Raw genomic sequence first — 15,019 nt, forward strand, 5'->3', positions numbered from 1 at the left:
CTTTTCTTTTTTATCTATTTTTTGTTTTTTGTATCTTGTATTTTTCTGTTTTCTGTTTTCTCTTTTTTTGCTGTATTTTGTTATGATTTTGTAAAATCTCAATAAATAATATTTTTTTAAAAAAAACCCCATTGAGGGGACCCTGTGTCATGTGACCTGTCCTGCCAGAGGTGGAGCTAGCTGCTCTGGCACCCGAATTGGCACACATGCTGTCCACTCAGGGGCGGGGCTAGCTGCCCATGGGGGCGGGGCAAGCATCTCATGGGGCGCCGCCCGCGTCAAGCGTTGAGCGTCCCAGGGGGGCGCTGCCTGCAGCAAGCATCCCGGGGGTGGTGCAGTGATGTCACCCCCCTCAGGGATGACATCCGGGGCGGTCTGCTCCCATCGCACCCCCCTTCTCCGCCAGTGTATCCCATCCCCACCTGGCAGACCAGCGCTGGTCCGGTGGCGGCAGGGGGCACAGAGGGGCTTCAGTATCACCAATTAAATGATGTTTTTAAGGTTGACAAAAAGAAGGGTTTTGATACAATGAGATCGAGGTTTGAAATAGATCTGCTGGAAAATAATGTGAAAGTGTTATCAAAGATGTACAAAATTACTTTTAGAATGGCACACCAAATGGTTATGATTCACTGGGCCAAAGATTTTGGGTATAATATACAGCTGAATGATTGGGTGAAATTATGGAAGGAAGGCTTAAAATTTACTGCATGCAATGCTCTAAAAGAAAATGTGATGAAAATGATGTATAGATGGTATATTACACCTGTTAAGTTAGCAAAAATGTATAAAGTCAGTAATAAATGTTGGAAATGTAAAGAAAAAGAGGGAACATTTTATCACATGTGGTGGGAATGTAAAAAGGTGAAATGCTTCTGGGAGATGATATATAATGAGTTGGAAAAAATGTTAAAATATACATTTATAGAGAAACCAGAAGCATTTCTATTGGGCATTGTGGGGAGTGACATAAATAGAAAGGAATGTAAGCTCTTTTTATATGCAACTACAGCAGAAAGAATATTATTGGCCCAAAAATGGAAGCAAGAAGAGTTACCGTCGATTGAAGAATGGAGGATGAAGTTAATGGACTATGCAGAATTAGATAAACTAACAGGAAGGATTCGAAACCGGCAAGACCAGAAATTCATGGAAGACTGGAGTAAATTTACGGACTATTTGAAAAGTAATTGTGAAGAACAGACGATGTTTGTAGGGTTGCAAGAAGTTTTGTGAGGAGTATTATTAGAAGTATTGTAAAAATGGACAAGGGGGAGGATGATTTGTTAAGAGATGTAAAGGCAATATAAAGTTAAGAAATGCATAAGAAGTGGTTAAAACGGTGGATCATCAGAGGTGCTGATGGAAGACTAAAAAGATTGTATAAGTGAAAAGTTTTGTGGTACATTTTATAATTTATATGTTAAAATTAATAAAAATATTTTTTTAAAAAAATAGAATGGCATACCAAAGACGAAGAAGTTAAGACATTGGGCTAGAGATTTTGGGTATAATATCCAACTTTCGTCTTGGGAAAAGTTATGGAAAGAAGAAATAAAATTTACTGCATGCTGTTTGTTGAAAGAAAATTATATGAAAATGATGTATCGTTGGTATCTACGTAACACCGAGCAAAATTGCTAAAATGTACAAAACAAATTTTTAGATGTGTTGGAAATGTAAAGAGAAAGAGGGCACTTTCTACCATATGTGGTGGACATGCACATTGGTAAAGGCTTTCTGGGAAATGATATATAATGAGTTAAAGAAAATATTTAAAAATACATTTGTCAAAAAACCAGAAGCCTTTTTACTAGGTATAACAGGTGAAGACTTTCCAAGAGAAGATAAAAAACTTTTAATGTATGCAATGACGGCAGCGAGAATGCTACTAGCCCAGAGATGGAAAGAGGGAGAAGTACCAACAAAAGAAGAATGGCAGGCGAAACTGATGGAGTATGAGGAGATGGAGAAACTGATGGGGAAGATCCGAAGTAAAGACACTTGTAATGTGAATTTTTTAATGGTAATTATGGTTATATAATAGATAGATAAGGGTAAAAGATGCAATAAATTTAATCTTAAAGATGGAACCATGGAGGGAGGGAAGGAGGTCTAAGGGTTTGAAATAACTCTGTATTTTAATGTTTGAAATGGCTTTTTTAATATATGTAATTTTTCAAAAACTTAATAAAATATCATCGTATATATATATATATATATATATATATATATATATATGTATATATATATATCAAATCACCCACAGGAAAAAAAGAAAGAAAGATAGTTTTTTGGGCTAACCAGGGCAAACTTTTCAGATTCCAACGCAGGTGTGGTAAAATGACTTTGGTGTTTGGGAAAAGATTCTTAGCAAGATTTAGAGGTTTACTACTCTTGGATGTACTCAACTTTACATTGGAAAAAGGGCAAGTTTTTCTGCATTGCAGAAAGAGGAATGCCCTTTGCAAAATGCATGTACCTATTGTCATTATTGTTGATTTATTCATATCCTGTTTTTCTTAGAAATATTCAAAGTGCGTTAAAGAAAGACACAACATAAAAACAAAATAGAGAAAAAGCTAAATGTAGCAGAAGTAAAAAAAACACGAAACAGACAAACGAACTTCAAAAAAAGTACCAGTCACAAAACTGGCTAAAAGTGGCTGATAAAAAAACTTGTTGAAATAAAAAGTTCTCTGGGGTTGTGGCGCTCATCTCGCTTTATAGGCTGAGGGATCCGGCATTTGTCCGCTTCCACAAATAGTTTTTCCAGGTCATGTGGCCAGCATGACTAAGCCGCTTCTGGCAAACCAGAGCAGTGCATGGAAACGCCATTTACTTTCCCGCTGGAGCGGTACCTATTTATCTACTTGCACTGCGTGCTTTCGAACTGCTAGGCTGGCAGGAGATGGGACCGAGCAACGGGAGCTCACCCTGTCGCGGGGATTTGAACTGCTTTTTTTTTTAAATATAATATTTATTCAAATTTTGGAGATTACAAAAAGGAACAATAAAAAATAAAAATAAAAAAGACATAAGAAATACAAACAAACAATTAAAAAAAAAACCAGATCAGACCTTTACATAGCTTTCTTTCCTTTACTTATTTCCTTGACCTCCTCACACCTCCCTTTTTTGTATTCTAGTTCAGTTAGATGTTTCAGCAAATCCTTTCCATGTTTGTTTTTATCCTAATAATTTATCTTAATATACTGTAATTCTCGTCTTTCACTAATTAATAAATCAAGTTTAACCTAATCCTTTATATCATTTCTACTAAAACCACATTACTTCATTCCAACAACCTTCTAACATTCCTTTATTTTGCAATGTTTCTGTAAATAAACTTTAAATTTTTTCCAATCTTCTTCCACCGACTCTTCACCTTGGTCTCGGATTCTGCCAGTCATTTCCGACAGTTCCATATAGTCCATCACTTTCATCTGCCATTCTTCCCGGGTGGGTAACGGGGATTTGAACTGCTGACCTTGCGATCGGCAAGCCCAAACAGCACAGTGGTTTAACCCACAGCGCCACTCACGTCCCTTCTTAAGAACCCTTCTAAGAACCCTTCTTCTGGGGTTCTTAAGAAACCCCCAAACCAGAAGAGACTGAGATGGCCCTGCCTCATGGAACCACCTGACCTATAATCGTAGATCGTAGAGTTGGGAGGAGCCGCGAAAGTCATCAAGCCCAATCTCCTGTAATGCAGGAATCTCACCTTAAACATCAAATGATGGTACTGAGATAACAGCCTTTTCTAGCCTTGATCTTGAAGTTCATCCAGGTTAGTACTCGAGAAAGCAGATACTTTTGTTTGTTTGTTATATCTCTTGTTATGATAAGTAGCAAACAGGTCAGGTCATGCTTAAGCAAATCATTTGTGGTTTTGGGATGCATATTTTGTTTATAATGCCACTGAATAATCATTCAGTGTGTTCAACCACACTGATCCTGAGGTGTTTTTTTAATGTGCAGTTTAAAACATGGGAAGGATTCTCTCTGCTATAATATTTTGATTTCCATGATATTCACTGCACAATTTGATATTCATATTCTGAAAAATTTGCTTCTTACTTCTCGTTAACTACTCAGTTCAGACATCCCCAAACTCGGCCTTCCAGGTGTTTTGGGACTACAACTCCCATCACCCCTAGCTAACGGGACCAGTGGTCAGGGATGATGGGAATTGTAGTCCCAAAACATCTGGAGGGCCGAGTTTGAGGGTGCCTGACTCCATTTGTAGAGTGTAAAATCATTTGCACAATTCATTCCCATTAAAAAAATGACTTTATTTCACAGTGTTAAGTGCACTTTAGCTAGGAATTCCGGACTCCACCTGGTGACAAGCAGTCCTTTGGATAGCAAGTATGTTTCTTGACACCCCACCGAGCACATTAATGTAGAAATAATGCAATTAAAGCCTAATTATTCTAACTTACTTGTAACTCAAACCCGCTGTGGAGTATAGATGTTGGAAGAAAGTGTAAATACCTCATGTACCAAAGTGAAAGGCTTGCTGTGAGCCTGTTGGAAAGTAAAGAATAATGGTTCTAATACAAAATTGGTCCAGACAATTTGAGACTTTGTTTTTAAAACCAAGCAAGTTTCTGGCCCTCATGGTCTTGTGGAAACTTTGAAAGCAACTGGGCATTTGCTACCTACGGCTTGAAAAACTACAAGTGAACTAAGTAATAGTGATCATAAAATAAGAAACAGGACATTTGCTTGTATATAATTTTTTATTAGTTTTTTTAACACATCATTTTCAACTGTAATTAAACATACTTTTACATCATATTCAAATTTTTGACTTCCATCAATCCTGTCTGAAAATTTTCCAGTCTAATCTCTCTGTATGCATTTCTTATCTTCCCTATCACATTTCAAACTCATAACCAATATCTCTATCTTTTTCTACTTTGTAACACTTCGTACATTTCTCCTTACAAAACTTATTGTAGTCCTAATAGCGTAATTTGTTGATTACAGTTGCTCTTCAAATAATTCATATACTTCTTCCAATCTTCTGTAAATCTCTGATCCCGCATGTTTCGAATCCTTCCTGTCATTTTGTCCAGTTCTGCATAGTCCATTAATTTCGTCTGCCATTCATCTTTCGTCGGAATTTCTTCTTGTTTCCATTTCTGGGCTAACAACACTCTTGCCGCAGTTGTTGCATATAAAAAAAATTTAACATCTTGCCTATTAATGTCCTGACCTATAATACTAAGTAAAAATGCTTCTGGTTTTTTTTTTAAAAAAATTCATTAAAAATTCTTCAAAATTCATTTTTTTAAAAACCATTTTTAAGAAACAGGACATTTGCACTCCATACTTTTCTGGTCCCAATCCTTGGTCCACAGGTACTCCAGCACTTCTGTGTCCCACCTTTCCTTCTCTGCAGTAGACAAACTGGAACACAGAAATCCAAAACAAACACAACATTTTGACTAACCCACCTAATTTGCCTAATACATTCATATTGGGAAATGTGGGTTTGGAGCCGTGCTTTATACTTGAGCTTGGAATCTAGACCCTGTTAAGTGATTGGCAGTCATAGAATCATAGAATCATAGAGTTGGAAGAGACCACAAGGGCCATCGAGTCCAACCCCCTGCCAAGCAGGAAACACCATCAGAGCACTCCTGACATATGGTTGTCAAGTCTCTGCTTAAAGACCTCCAAAGAAGGAGACTCCAACACACTCCTTGGCAGCAAATTCCACTGTCGAACAGCTCTTACTGTCAGGAAGTTCTTCCTAATGTTTAGGTAGAATATTTTCTTGTAGTTTGGAACCATTGCTCCGTGTCCGCTTCTCTGGAGCAGCAGAAAACAACCTTTCTCCCTCCTCTATGTGACATCCTTTTATATATTTGAACATGGCTATCATATCACCCCTTGGCCTCCTCTTCTCCAGGCTAAACATGCCCAGCTCCCTGAGCCGTTCCTCATAAGGCATCGTTTCCAGGCCTTTGACCATTTTGGTTGCCCTCCTCTGGACACGTTCAGAGACACAGTCTCTCTGCCTTGTAAGAATTTAAGCTCTAATTGATAACTGCACATATTTTCAGAGGCAGAGCCAAGCCACGATTAAGCTTGCTCAAATACTAAATTATTCTGTACAACCCACCTCCTCTTGCAGCAGATGGGATTACACTGCAGCCAAGAGAGCCTGCTCTTTATTTCATAGCGCAGCTAGATTTTATCAGTCCTTTATCTCCCTCTCTCTCTTCAGATTTGATCCAGGCAGAAAGGCAAGCCACGTGGCAATAATTGTGCTAAGAAAACAAACTAACCTCTGAAGAGAGGAAGAGAAAAGGCAGCTGAGAGGCAATTTACACTGCAGAAGCAAATATACAAATATAAAGGGAGAGTCAAAGCAGATTATGTCACAGCTGAGGCATAATCTTCAATATCTAGGTAAGCCAAAAACGTATGCCCCAGGGTTGGGTGCATAAACACAATTAAGTGGACCCAAATTCTGAAGTGAACCTAAATTCTGTAACCTTGCATAAATTAGTGACCTCATCAAAGTTCACAATTCCTTTGTTGGGAATGCAAAACCTCGAATCATAGAAATCTAGAGTTGGAAGGATCCTTGAGGGCCATCTAACTTAACCCCTCGCAAGGTAAGAATCTCAGCTGAAGCATCCAAATGCAGAGCTATTCTCTTGTGCTACTCAGCTGTATTTCAAACAGAGTGTCATTTCCCAGAGAGGGAAATTTAGCTCAGAATGCTGAATAAGACTGTGAACATGGACAGTGAGCATTCAGCAGAACAAGCGCCTGAAGTCATATACAAAAGTTGCTTAACGTTAAACTATCGGCTCGGAGTCTGCTTCCAGATAAGTGGGATCCTAGCACAAGCCAGTCACTGCTCTTCCACTCTAAGCAATGAGGGGAAGATAAGAGTAACTGAATTTCCACCCCACTGGAAGTATTTCACTTTTTCTATATACCGTATTTTTCGCTCCATAAGGCGCACCTGACCATAAGGTGCACCTAGTTTTTAGAGGGGGAAATCAAGAAAAAATATATTAGCCTTTCCGCTTCTCCCAAAGCTTCTCAGGGCTGCCGGGGGAAGCCCAGGTTCCCCCCCCCCCCAGCCCCAAAGAGCAAAGCCAGCAGGATCCTGCTCACTGTCCTGGCTTCCTCTTTAGTCGCGCGCAGCCTCTCTGGCCAGGAGAAGCTGCATGCAGCTTTGGCAATTCCCCCACCTCCTGCAAAAGCCCACAGGAGCTTTTCCTGCCTGCCTCCCCCCTGCATTCTCTCCATAAGACGCACAAACATTTCCCCTTACTTTTTAGGAGGGGGAAAGTGTGTCTTATGGAACGAAAAATACGGTTTGTGCCTCCAAGTAAGTTCTGTCTGTACTGGTTCTTTTTCATCTTTGGCGATCCCTCATAGCCGAGTAAGACTGTCTTCCATGAACATGATTTTAACAGTGAGTCAGTGTGGTGTAGTGGTTAAGAGCGGTAGACTCGTAATCTGGTGAATTGGGTTCGCGTCTCCACTCCTCCACATGCAGCTGCTGGGTGACCTTGGGCTAGTCACACTTCTTTGAAGTCTCTCAGCCCCACTCACCTCACAGAATGTTTGTTGTGGGGGAGGAAGGGAAAGGAGAATGTTAGCCGCTTTGAGACTCCTTCGGGTAGTGATAAAGTGGGATATCAAATCCAAACTCTTCTTCTTCTTTTTCCGTAAGTGACTGTGGAGGCCAATTCTGGATCCACACGTCCTTCCACAGTGGGGACATAGGTTTCTGGGCAGGAGTTGATCACGGTGAGGGTTTGCCAAGTGTGCATTAGCACGTTACTCCTTTGTGTCCTGAGTTCGAGTGTCTTCAAAGCCTATGATACCTTTGGTAAAGGCTGTTCTCCAGTTGGAGCACTTGCAGGCCAGTGTTTCCCAGTTGTCAGTGTTTCTACTTTTTTTCCCTTGAGAGAGTCTTTAAACCTCTTTTGTTGACCACCAGCATTACACTTTCTATTTTTAAGTTCGGAATAGAGTAGTTGCTTTGGAAGATGATAATCAGGCATCTGAACAATGTGACCAGTCTAATGAAGTTTATGTTGAAGAATCATTGTTTCAACACTGGTGACCTTTGCTTCTCCCAGTACACTGGCATGAGTTCGCCTGTCTTCCCAAGTGATGTGTAGAAATTTTTGGAGACACCATTGATGGCATCTTTCGAGGAGTTGGAGATGGCGTTTATAAGTGGTCCACATTTCACAACCATACAGTAAGGTTGGTAGTACAATAGCTTTGTAAACAAGCATTTTGGTTTCCCTGTGAATGTCCCAGTCCACAAACACTCTGCACTTCAATCGGGAGACAGCTGCACTTGCAGAGCTAAGGTGATGCTGGATTTTGGTATCAGTGTTGAAAAATAACTGCCCAGGTAGGAGAAGTGACCAACATTTTCCAGCGTTACACCATTGGGTTGGATTTGTGGCACTGCAGAGGGTTTGTTTTGTGCTTGTTGGTGCAGCACTTTGGCTTTTTTTGGAAGTTGACTGATAGGCCAAGCTTTCATAGGCTTCTGCAAAGATATTTAGGATGGTTTGGAGGTCATCCTCTGAGCGTTCACACACTACATTGTCATCAGCATACTGAAGCTCTAAGACGGAAGTTACGGTAACCTTACTCTTTGCTTTCAGCCTGCTCAGATTAAAGAGCTTTCCATCTGTTTGATATATGATATCTGCTCCAGAGGGGAGTTTCCCTTTGACAAAGTGTAGGATCATGGCGATGAAAATAATGAATAGAGTTGGGGCGATAATGCAGCCCTGTTTAACACCTGATCCCACTGTGAGAGCCATTGTTACTTGCGATTGTTGCTGTCATATTATCATGGAGGAGCCGAATGATGTTCACAAATTTATCTGGGCAGCCAATTTTCTGGACAGTCCACAGGGCATTACTTACCTACAGACACACAGGACTCAGCTACATTAGTAAAAAAAAAAAGAGTGATTTGAATGTGTTATAAACATGCAACACCAGATGGCGCCAGACAGATCAAAACCTTTCTATTGAGTTTTTACATAGGGTTTTTTTTTCTTTTGTTATAACAATTTTATTTCTGACTTATTTATAACGGTTTTTTCCTGTGCGTAGATCCACCCACACATATAATTTTATTGTAATGAAGGGTTTGTATTTTCCCCCTTTTAATATATGCATATCCACAGACAAGAGATACATATAAAAGATTACATACTGATTCTTGCAATAAAAACATCACAGCACCAGCCCTAATAGAGAAGAAAGTTCCAAGGGGTTGATTGTGGCAAGCTGCTGATTCCATAGGTTCACCCTCTCTTTACTTAAAAACGACCATAAAACAGAAAGAATTAAATTCAGGGCCGTCTTTAGCATATGCGCCACCTGGGTACAAAGACCTGCTCAGTACCAACAAATGTTTGTTTTTTTTTAAATGATATTTTATTAATTTTTTAACAAGAAAAAAGTTACAAGACGATAAACAAAAAACACAAGAAAAATACAAAAACCAAAATTTAACATAGAAATAAAAATAAAAAAATAAAAATAAAAATCCCTCTTTTTAATTTCTTACCATTCATTTACTTATTTTCCTGACTTCCTCACACCTCCCTTTTTTGTATTCCATTTAAAAATTTGTTCAGCAAATTCATACCCTCTTAATTTACCCTTAATTATTTATCCTCACATATTATAGCTTCAAATTTTTGTCTAATATCAATCCATTCTTGCATATTCTTATTTTACCTTATTACTAGAACCACTTCATTTCATTTCAACGTCATTAACATTCAAAAAATTTTACAGTGTTTCTGTAGATAGATTTTAAATTTCTTCCAATCTTCTTCCACCAACTCTTCTCCCTGGTCTCGGATTCTGCCAGTCATTTCCGCCATTTCCATATAGTCCATTCAGCACCAACAAATTTAGTTTAGCCGCCCCAAATTTTTTTAGGAGGGGGGTGAACCCAAGGTTGTTGAGTTTGGGGGGAGGAGAATCGCTCACCTGTAACAACGACGCAGCAAAAATAGCTGCTTTTGTTTTTTTTGTTTACTTTTTGTTTACTGACCGGTATACAGTAGATGCCCCCCAGAATATATTTGGTGCCCCCTAGAATTTGGCACCTGGGTGCCCTGCACCCCTGGCTAAAGACGGCCCTGATTAAATTACAAGATAATAAAATAATTATAATCACAATAATAGAAAGCTTAAGAAGAACAAATGGTGTAAAATATATTATATTCCATCGTGCAATACAAGGTGCATATTTTTACCAAATCTTCATGAATGTTGCCAAATAAACTCCTTTTTAGTAGGAATGTGCCAGTCGTGAGATTGTTCAGTCATATTAGTGGGGTGGGAGAGCTGAAAAAAAATTCACATCTGGCAACCAATGTTCAGTTTTGGTTTCAGATAGCACATGGGTAGACATGTCTAAAAAGCCCAGGACACAAATTTTCATGGCCCTCTATCGGCTATGGTGGCTCATTTACCAGAAGTAATGTATTTAGCATTAACTTTGCAAGTGTATACTCAATTCTGACCAAATTAAGACTTCTAGAGCAAAATATACATCAGGATTACCCTACCCCCTGTCGGAATGTTCAGGGAGGCAGGAGAGGATATATTGTTTATTGATATCCTTCCTAACTTGTGCTAGCAAGTTCTATAACTTAGCAGAGTTTTATATTCCCCTTTTAAAAGCACAGCTGAAAGCTGGATGCAGGCTTGTTTAAACCTCTTACTATTAGATTCCTGGTAAGTCCCCTTATATCCCTCTTAAAAGAATGAACATGCCACAATCTTGTTTAAAGTACAGTCATACCTCGGGATAAATGTGCTTCAAGTTAAGTATTTTCAGGTTGCGCTCTGTGGTGACCCGGAAGTTACGGAATGCGTTACTTCGGGGTTTCGCCGCACGTGCATGCGCAGACAGTCAAAATGACGTCATGCGCACACGCTGAAGCGGAGAAACGTGATCCGCGGACGCAGGTTGTGTTCGCTTCAGGATGCGAACGGGCTTCCAGAACGGATCCCCTTTGCATCCCAAGGTACCACTGTATATAAAAGAAGTTTACAGTGGTACCTCAGGTTAAGTACTTAATTTGTTCCGGAGGTCCATACTTAACCTGAAACTATTCTTAACCTGAAACACCACTTTAGCTAATGTGGCCTCCTGCTGCTGCTGCTGCCGCGCCGCCAGAGCACGATAATATTTTTGGGTTAGCGGAGTCTGTAACCTGAAGCATATGTAACCTAAGGTGCCACTGTACTTACATCATCAGTTCACAGTTGGATCCCTAAAGGCAGACTTAGTTGCAAAGTATATACATGTGGGTCTATCCCATATGGAGATAATCCCTTTGTCCTCTTTTGGCTGAAAGCCTCTCTAGCTAAAAAGCTGCTGGTCCAACAATGGAGGAAGTCAAAGAGAGAGGGAGGAGGGCTGCATGCCTTGAGCTTTTGTTACCTGCACAGGTAAGGTCATGCCCACCTTTAGTCACATGCAAAAGGAAGTATGTCCCAGCCATAGCTGTCAACTTTTCCCTTTTCTTGCAAGGAATCCTATTCGGAAAAGGAAAAAGTTGACAGCTATGGTCCCAGCCCAGGAGGAAACAGGAAGTTCCGACTGGCTGGACCAAGCATCCCCTTGCATGTCCACTCTAGGAAAACAAGGAATGTTGTACTTGACTGCTATCTATGTACTTGACTGCTATCCACCCCTCACCCCAAATCGAAGAACCATAGAATCATATGACTTGTAGAGTTTTGCTGGATGGCAGGTGTGCAAGGATGCATGTGCTTTATTTTAAAAAGAAAAGAAAGATGAATTATACCTTTTGCAGAAAAGTGTTGTGCTTGGTAGTGTCAAGAGGAGTTTGGACTGGACAGTTAGGAAAGGAAGAGCGCTGTTAATTGTGCTCTCTCTCTATTTTTTGTGCCTGAATGACATACTGTACACAGTATGCACCCATTCAGTTTTTAAGGTATGAACTCCGATTCCGAATTTGCTGGATTCGATCCAAATAAAATATTATCACTGTTGCCTGATTACACAAAGTTCCTTTCCTCCTTTTCAAGAAGTGGATTGTGCCAGTGAACTAGGCCAGGAAGCATTACTATTCTGCCTGGTGTTTATCTTATTCCAGAACATCTTCAAAACTCCCTTTGAAACAGATATTATGAAATGCTCTTTAAAAGCATGCGTGTAGCTTGCTTGCAAAGAATTGATTGCAGCGTTCCCTGTAGTTAATTAACAGCTCGGCTCAATGATGACAAGCTCTTGATGATGTCGCGTGTTACAACGGGCATGCTTCGTGCTGATATAATGAATGTTGTAAAACAGTTTCCATTATAACCGCCATTTTCACAAGCCCATAACTTTTTGAAACATTTGCTTTGCATGCTTGGCCCCTGCCCAATGTTCATCAGGGGAGAAGGGAATTTGACCCCTTTCGCCCCGTTTTGAATTATGAGAAAGTAAAAGGGACAAAAAGAAACACTTTTGCATAATGATATCATAAAACCTCAAGTACTCTGAGCGTAACAGGAACATTTCCTGCCTCTTGCAGCTTGGAACATGACACAGCTGCAGTCTTTTGGGGAAAGGGTTCGTAGTTCGACTCCCATTATTCTGAGGCAGGGATGGGCAATCTGTTTCTGTTGAGAGACAACCTCTTTCTCTTGGAAGTCGTGGGTTGAGGGCCACATAGGGCAGGAATCCAAAGTGATTTGAATCCTTCCCTTCCCTTCCCTTCCACATTGTAGTCCTTTGGAACCATGAGCTGGTCTGGATTCCATGTGAGAGTCAGTACAGTTTAGGTAGCCCTTATAGGACACAGGTAATAGGCAGAGGCAGATTTAGGGGAGTGAAACTGCTCTGGTCCCAAAAATTATATGAAAATGATGTATATAACACCAGTACAGAGAGCAAAAATGTATAAAACCGGCTCTAACATTTGTTGGAAATGTAAAGAAAAAGAAGGGACTTTTTATCATATGTTGTGGGAATGTAAATAAATTTTTGGGAAATGATATATAATGAATTGAAGAAAATGTTTAAAATGACATTTGTAAAAAAAACCAGAAGCATTTTTGCTAGGGATTGTAGGACAAGACCTGCCAAGGAAAATAAGGAACTTATTTATGTATGCTACAACAGCGGCAAGAGTCTTGATAGCACATGGATGGAAGAACAGTGGCAAGAGAAATTGATGAACTATGCAGAACTGGTTACAGATAGGTAGCCGTGTTGGTCTGCCATAGTCAAAACAAAAAATTCCTTCCAGTAGCACCTTAAAGACCAACTAAGTTAGTTCTAGGTATGAGCTTTCGTGTGCATGCACACTTCTTCAGATACACTGAAACAGAAGTCACCAGACCCTTCTATATAGTGAGAAGGTGGGTAGGGGTATTACTCAGAAGGGTGGTGGGAATGGGTGATTGGCAGATAGCTGTGATGAGCCTGTTGACGACTCTTAACGACTGCAATAGGTCTTACAGGAAAAAGCAAGGGGTGAGAAGGTGAAAAATGGCTTTGTCATGTATAATGAGATAAGAATCCAATGTCTTTGTTCAGACCAGGTCTCTCCATGGTTTTAAGTTTGGTAATAAGTTGCAATTCAGCAGCTTCTCTTTCCAGTCTATTTCTGAAATTCCTTTGTAATAGAACAGCTACTTTGAGATCTTGTATAGAATGTCCTGGGAGATTGAAGTGTTCTCCTACTGGTTTCTCTGTCTTGTGATTCCTGATGTCAGATTTATGTCCGTTTATCCTTTGGCGTAAGGTTTGGCCTATTTGTCCAATATAGAGAGCTGAAGGACACTGTTGGCATTTGATGGCATACACAATGTTAGACGATGAGCAATTAAATAGTCTATATAATAATGCAGAACTGGCTAAATTGACATACAAACTGCGAGACAAGAACAACTGTGATTTCAGGGGGGAATGGGAACTTTATACAAATGATTTAAAAACACAACAAAATGAACTGGACTCCTTGGCAGGTTTTGAATAAACATACACAAATTTATTGATTGATAACATGATGGACAGATATGCAAGGATATATACAATTTTATAAGATGCAGAGAAAATATGTGCAGCGAAATCAGGGAGAGGAGCTGAGGGAAGTCCTTGGTGGGGAGGAGGGTGGGGGAATAAAAAAGGGGGGAATTATGTAGGTGATTATATGGTTTGATAATTTATGTGGAAATTGAGCAAACATTTATTATTATTTTTTAAAAAGAAACTGCTCTGGTCCCATGGATGCTGAGCCTCGGGGGCACCTCAGGGGATGTTAGATTTAGAATGAAGCACGATAAATGGGGGGGGGGAACACACAGATTTTTCGTGCTGCACAGGGGCCGCTGAAATTTGAGACCCTCAGGCATGGGCGTAGCCAGGATTTTTGTTGGGGGGGGGTCAAGCCTTTGGTTAGGAGGACCAGAACCTCAGTTAGCGATGTGTTTTTATTGATTTTTATTGATTGGGGGGCAGCTGCCCCTCCCTGCCCCCTGGCTACGCCCATGCCCCCAGGTCTTTCACTGTACAGGGCAAGTGTGCAAACACTTTTCTGCCCAATCGTTTTGTGAAAAACAAGCCCACTGCCACCTTTCAGTGTTGTTAGCTAGTGAATGAAGTCATAAGCGTGACTGACATTTGGTGGAGTAGCCTAAGGTTCACTTTGGATCTTTTTCTTTTAGTCTTCCCTGGTGGAAAGTGGTTGCTGCCTACAGAAAACGATTTAGAAATCCCAGAGCTTTATTTTTCTACTTATTTTTTAATATGTTTTATTATGCTTAAGCACCAACAAAAAAAAACCCATACGTTTACATCATTTGTTACAAAAGATATTGTCAGGGGTTCAGGAGCAGAGGCACAGGGAAGAGAGGAGATGGAGAGCGAGGGGGAGGAATCCGAGGGGAGCGTAGGAGATGACAGTGGTCCGAGGGATTCCATGAGCCTCTCCAGCGAATCGGAAGATTCACAGAAGGGGGCGCC

The 15,019-nt window shown here is 40.2% G+C and overlaps 1 long non-coding RNA gene across 1 annotated transcript in view; it reads left to right on the top strand.

The window, feature by feature from the left end:
• Positions 1-13,208, top strand: part of LOC309344040 — a 49,989-nt gene extending 36,781 nt beyond the window's left edge. The window contains exons 3-4 of the long non-coding RNA XR_014157570.1: positions 6,242-6,426; positions 13,115-13,208. This is a non-coding gene — a long non-coding RNA (uncharacterized lncRNA). The remainder of the gene's footprint in view (positions 1-6,241; positions 6,427-13,114) is intronic.
• The last annotated feature ends 1,811 nt before the right edge of the window (positions 13,209-15,019 follow it).

This window comes from Podarcis erhardii (genome assembly GCF_964252035.2).
Source record: "Podarcis erhardii genome assembly, chromosome: 6".
Taxonomy (NCBI): domain Eukaryota; kingdom Metazoa; phylum Chordata; class Lepidosauria; order Squamata; family Lacertidae; genus Podarcis; species Podarcis erhardii.